Here is a 6,000-nt window from a genome sequence, read left to right on the forward strand (position 1 = left end):
TTCATGAGACTGGCTGGGCAGGGGGTGGGTACCAACAACTATGGATAACAGATTAGTTACCAGACAGAAAGCTGAGAGTAAAGGTAGAGTAGAGTCACCATAGTCCTACCAGATCATGGGGCTGCCTTGTCATTAGAGAGAGAACACTGCAGGTGACTGAACCTGAGGATCCGCACACCTCAGGGGATGGGAGAGGTTAAAAAGGAGAGGCTTTCATGGTGACCTTAGCCAGAGAGGGGATTGAACCCAGACTGACTGAAATAATTAGATTCGTCATGTTTATCTGAGAGGTCAGTTGAATCTCCAATTTAGTGTCTCACTAACAGAGCCCACAACAATGCAGCACCCCATCAGTGCTGACCCTCCGACAATGCAGCATTCCCTCAGCACTGACCCTCCAACAGTGCGGCATTCCCTCAGCACTGACCCTCCGACAATGCGGCACTCCCTCAGCACTGACCCTCCGACAATGCGGCACTCCCTCAGCACTGACCCTCCGAGAGTGCGGCATCCCTCAGCACTGACCCTCCGACAGTGCAGCACTCTCTCAGCACTGACCCTCCGACAGTGCGGCACTCCCTCAGCACTGATCCTCCGACATTGCGGCACTCCCTCAGCACTGACCCTCCGACAAGTGCGGTGCTCCCTCAGCACTGACCCTCCGACAGTGCGGCACTCTCTCAGCACTGACCCTCCGATAGTGCGGCACTCCATCAGCACTGACCCTCAGATAGTGCGGCACTCCCTCAGCACTGACCCTCCGACAATGCGGCACTCCCTCAGCACTGACCCTCCGACAGTGCAGTACTCCCTCAGCACTGATCCTCCGACATTGCGGCACTCCCTCAGCACTGACCCTCCGACAAGTGCGGTGCTCCCTTAGCACTGACCCTCCGACAGTGCGGCACTCCCTCAGCACTGACCCTCCGACAGTGCGGCACTCCCTCAGCACTGACTCACCGACAGTGCAGCACTCCCTCAGCACTGACCCTCCGACAGTGCGGCACTCCCTCAGCACTGACCCTCCGACAGTGCGGCACTCCATCAGCACTGACCCTCTGACAGTGCGGCACTCCCTCAGCACTGACCCTCTGACAGAGCGGCACTCCCTCAGCACTGACCCTCCGACAGTGTGGCACTTCCTCAGCACTGATCCCTCCGACAGTGCGGCACTCCCTCAGCACTGACCCTCAGACAGTGCGGCACTCCCTCAGCACTGACCCTCCGACAATGCGGCACTCCCTCAGCACTGACCCTCCGACATTGTGGCACTCCCTCAGCACTGACCCTCCGACAGTGCGGCACTCCATCAGCACTGACCGTCTGACAGTGTGGCACTCCCTTAGCACTGACTCACCGACAGTGCAGCACTCCCTCAGCACTGACCCTCCGACAGTGCGGCACTCCTTCAGCACTGACCCTCCGACAGTGTGGCACTCCCTCAGCACTGAACCTCTGACAGTGCGGCACTCCTTCAGCACTGACCCTCCGACAGTGTGGCACTCCCTCAGCACTGACCCTCCGACAGTGCGGCACTCCCTCAGCACTGACCCTCCGACAGTGCGGCACTCCCTCAGCACTGACTCACCGACAGTGCAGCACTCCCTCAGCACTGACCCTCCAACAGTGCGGCACTCCCTCAGCACTGACCCTCCGACAGTGCGGCACTCCATCAGCACTGACCCTCTGACAGTGCGGCACTCCCTCAGCACTGACTCACCGACAGTGCAGCACTCCCTCAGCACTGACCCTCTGACAGTGTGGCACTTCCTCAGCACTGACCCTCCGACAGTGCGGCACTCCATCAGCACTGACCCTCTGACAGAGCGGCACTCCCTCAGCACTGACCCTCCGACAGTGTGGCACTCCCTCAGCACTGACCCCTCCGACAGTGCGGCACTCCCTCAGCACTGACCCTCAGACAGTGCGGCACTCCCTCAGCACTGACCCCCTGACAGTGCGGCACTCCCTCAGCACTGACCCTCAGACAGTGCGGCACTCCCTCAGCACTGACCCCTGACAGTGCCGCACTCCCTCAGCACTGACCCCTCCGACAGTGCGACACTCCCTCAGTACTGACCCTCAGACAGTGCGGCACTCCCTCAGCACTGACCCTCCGACAGTGCGGCACTCCCTCAGCACTGACCCTCCGACAGTGTGGCACTCCCTCAGCACTGACCCTCCGACAGTGCGGCACTCCCTCAGCACTGACCCTCCGGCTGATTTTGAACCTGAGTCTGGAATGGGACTCTCAATTTAATTCTGAGATGAGCCCTGAGCCAGTGGGTGAAGGCGAGAGAGTGAAATGAAAGGCGTTCTCACACACTCTCCTTGTTACTCATACCCCCAGTCTGTGCACAAACCCTCACCACCTGATTGGCCACTGTGCTACAAACAGATGTTCCTGCATTCCCTGAAATCTCAAGTAGGAAGTAAAATCTGTGATGAAACATTAATTTAAACATTACAGCCGACCAATAAAGCTGTTCCATCTTCAATCCCTCCAGTGGGCAGATCTTAATCTCCCACATGCTGAAGGAGATGTATCATTCTGATAATGTCTCCACTGCAGCAGGCTCGCAGAGGAACGGCGTTGTGAAGGAAATGGAATTTCGGAATGAACTCCCGCAGAACTTGGTGGGGGGGTGGAAGCGAGAGCTGGACATGGTCCTCTGGCCCTCCCGCTCATGGACATGGCAACAATAAAACCCACACACTCTGTAGCCCTGAAAACAAGCAGCATCCGTGGAGAGAGAGCAAGCTAACGTTGCCTTTTAACAGAGTTAGCAATCTTTCCAAAATAGATTAGTCATTCCAGGGGTCAAAATAACAAACGCAGTGCCCATAGCGAGTTGCAGCCTTTCACCTGATTTCTTAACAAACCTGCAGGAATGGCCTGGTCTGAGGTACACACCTGGCATACAGGAAATGGATTCAGGTGCCTGCTGTAAAGAAAGATAGATGGGTGTCAGAGGCAGTCCACAGAGGGTTGACTCAGCAGAAACAGGCAATGGAGAGACTGTCTGGTGAGGAGATGCTTAGTAGGACGAGCCTGTGTTCATTGGAGTTTCGAAGAATGAGGGGTGACCTTATTGAAACATAAAAGATTCTTAGGGTACTCCGCAGGGGGGATATGGAGAGATTGTTTGCCCCTGTGGGAGAGTCCAGGACCCTATAAGACATCAGAGTAGATGTAGGCCATTCAGCCCATCAGGTCTGCTCTGCCATTCAATGAGATAGTAGCTGATCTGCTCATCCTCCATCCCATTTTCCTGCCTTATCCCCATGACCCTTGAGTTCCTCACCGATAAAACATTGGTCTATCTCAGCCTTGAATATTCTTAATGACCCAAGAGATGAAATTCCTCTGTCACTGCCCGAACTGGGTGACGTGTCTCACAACACCCTGATTCTGTAGGGTGTGGGTCACTGGGATTGGCACAGTTAATGCTGTGGGAACACATGGCATTTCAGTTCAATAAATAAAATCTGGATTGCTAAGCAGTCCTGACAAAGGTGAGCGGGAAACTATCATCGACAAACCCATCTGGTTGACTCCTTTAAGGGAAGGCAATCTGGCACCTTTACCCAGTCTGGTATACACGTGACTCCACACCCACAGCAGTGCCAGACCCAGTGCTCTCTGAAATGGCCCCAAACAACACAGTCAGTGCAAGGGGCACTCGGGGTAAGCAATAAATGTTGGGGCAATGACATCCAATGTCAGAATTCATAAAATCAGAACTCTCACGACACTGGGTTATAGCCCAATAGCATCGTTCTGATTTCAAATAAACCTGTTGGATTATAACCTGGTGTGTGACCTCTTAAATGTGTCCACCCCAGTCCAACCCTGGCACCTCCACATCAAGAACACACAAATGTTTCCATCAATAATTGTCCAGCACAATTGTTGCGATTGATGGTTAAATATTTTTAATCCATTTTCAACCTCAGTTCGGAACCAAGGAAGCCAGTTCCAACCTGTTGAGTGGGACGCTCGTTGTTAATCTAACAGTCACGGGCCTGCACAGTTTGAAGAGCAAGCCAGTTCCGTTTGGCACTGAGTAACACCTCGCTTGCACAGAGAGAGTGTTTCGGTCATATTGCATTGGCAGAAGCTGTGTGATGAGGTTTTCAGTGCTGGGAAAGTGGAATTTGGACAGAACCTTGCAGAGCCACCCGTGAGGTTAGATGGAGCAATCCAGCAATTTCCCCAACCCTCTGCTGTCATCAAGTGACTCAGGGTTGGACCAAATACAACGGCGTGAGGTTGCTGTACTTTCCTGATCATTAACCGCTCACCACTTGCCCCTTTGCTCCTGCCTTCCTCTCTGGAGGTTCATCTTTATTACCTGCAGCGATCTTTTCTTCTGACATTTTCCACATTTTATAAACTTTAGCTCAGCTGAACCTCTGCTGCCCTGATACCAAGCCCTATTCACTCGTCAACCTCATACTCACTGCCCTATAGAGACAGCAGTCCCTCAGATTCTCACAGTCTCAGCGTTGTTTTCAAATGGTTTTGTCTCTCTATATCTCTGTAACCTCTTCTAGCCACAACACAGGAAGTCAGTTATTCACTGTGGCTTTCCTTGGTCAGAGACTGGGAATACTGCAGTGAGTAATCATCCCTGACTCACCAAAGCCTGTCCACTATCTACAAGGCACAAGTCAGGAGCGTGATGGACACCATCCAGGACAAAGCAGCCCCTGCTTGATTGGTACCACATCCACAAGCATCCCCTCCCTCCACCCCTGACGCTCAGTAGCAGCAGGGTGTACTATCTACAAGATGCCCCACAGAAATTCACAAAAGATCCTCAGACAGTACCTTCCAAACCCATAACCACTTCCATTCAGAAGGACTAGCACAGCAGATACAGGGGAACACAACACCCTGCAAGTTCCCCTCATTATTCTAACTTGGATATCAATGTTTTTTCAGTGTCATTGAGTTAAAGTCTACTTGCTAACAGCATTGTGAGTCCCACTATTCCCGCAAAACGGCAGCGATTCAAGGATGCAGCTCATCCCCACCCTCCCAGCTCACCCCCACCCTCCCAGCTCATCCCCACCCTCCCAGCTCACCCCCACCCTCCCAGCTCATCCCCACTCTCTCAGCTCATTCACACCCACCCAGCTCACTCCCACTCTCCCCAGCTCACTCCCTCCCTCCCAGCTCACGCTCATCCCCACCGTCCCAGCTAACCTCACCCTCCCAGCTCACTCCCACTCTCCACAGCTCACCCCCACCCTCCCAGCTCACTCCCACCCTCCCAGCTCATCCCCACACCCCCAGCTCATCCCCACACCCCCAGCTCACCCCCACCTCCCAGCTCACTCCCACCCTCCCAGCTCACTCCCACCCTCCCAGCTCACTCTCACTGTCCCAGCTCACCCCCACCCTCCCAGCTCACCCCCACCCTCCCAGCTCACTCCAACCGTTCCAGCTCACTCCCACTCTCCCCAGCTCACTCCCTCCCTCCCAGCTTACCCCCATCCTCCCAGCTCATCCCCACCGTCCCAGCTAACCTCACCCTCCCAGCTCACTCCCACTCTCCCCAGCTCACTCCCTCCCTCCCAGCTCACCCCCACTCTCCCCAGCTCACCCCCACCCTCCCAGCTCACCCCCACCTCCCAGCTCACTCCCACCCTCCCAGCTCACTCCCACTCTCCCCAGCTCACTCCCTCCCTCCCAGCTCACCCCCACCCTCCCCAGCTCACCCCCACTCTCCCTAGCTCACCCCCACCCTCTCCACCCCCTCCAGCTGCTACACCCCCACCCAACTCTGTAACCCCCTCCAGCCCCTGAACCCCCCTCCCTACCTCTGTAACCCCCTCCAGCCCCTAAACCCCCCTCCCATCTCTGTAACCCCCTCCACCCCTACACCCCCTCCCTATCTCTGTAACCCCCTCCAGTCCCTATACCCCCTCCCTATCTCTGTAACCCCTCCAGCCCCTACACACCCTCCCTATCTCTGTAACCCCTCCAGCCCC

The sequence above is a fragment of the Hemiscyllium ocellatum genome, chromosome 32 (genome assembly GCF_020745735.1).
Source record: "Hemiscyllium ocellatum isolate sHemOce1 chromosome 32, sHemOce1.pat.X.cur, whole genome shotgun sequence".
In the NCBI taxonomy this organism is placed as follows: Eukaryota; Metazoa; Chordata; class Chondrichthyes; order Orectolobiformes; family Hemiscylliidae; genus Hemiscyllium; species Hemiscyllium ocellatum.